Here is a 659-nt window from a genome sequence, read left to right on the forward strand (position 1 = left end):
AGGAGGAGGAGGAAGAAGAAGAAAAGGAGGAGGAAGAAAAGGAGGAGGAGGAAGAAGAAGAAGAAAAGGAGGAGGAAGAAGAAGAAGAAGAAGAGGAGGAGGAGGAAGAAGAAGAAAAGGAGGAGGAAGAAGAAGAAAAGGAGGAGGAAGAAGAAGAAAAGGAGGAGGAAGAAGAGGAAGAAGACAAAAAAAAGAAGAAAAGGAGGAAGAAGAAGAAAAAAAGGAGGAAGAAGAAGAAAAAAAGGAGGAGGAAGAAGAAGAAAAGGAGGAGGAAGAAGAAGAAAAGGAGGAGGAAGAAGAAGAAAAGGAGGAGGAAGAAGAAGAAAAGGAGGAGGAAGAAGAAGAAGAAAAGGAGGAGGAAGAAGAAGAAAAGGAGGAGGAGGAAGAAGAAGAAAAGGAGGAGGAGGAGGAAGAAGAAAAGGAGGAGGAAGAAGAAGAAGAAAAGGAGGAGAAGAAGAAGAAGAAAAGGAGGAGGAAGAAGAAGAAGAAAAGGAGGAGGAGGAGGAAGAAGAAAAGGAGGAGGAAGAAGAAGAAGAAAAGGAGGAGAAGAAGAAGAAGAAAAGGAGGAGGAGGAGGAAGAAGAAAAGGAGGAGAAGAAGAAGAAGAAAAGGAGGAGAAGAAGAAGAAGAAAAGGAGGAGGAAGAAGAAGAAAAGGAGGA

Source organism: Diaphorina citri, unplaced genomic scaffold (genome assembly GCF_000475195.1).
Source record: "Diaphorina citri unplaced genomic scaffold, Diaci psyllid genome assembly version 1.1 scaffold379, whole genome shotgun sequence".
Classification (NCBI taxonomy): Eukaryota; Metazoa; Arthropoda; class Insecta; order Hemiptera; family Psyllidae; genus Diaphorina; species Diaphorina citri.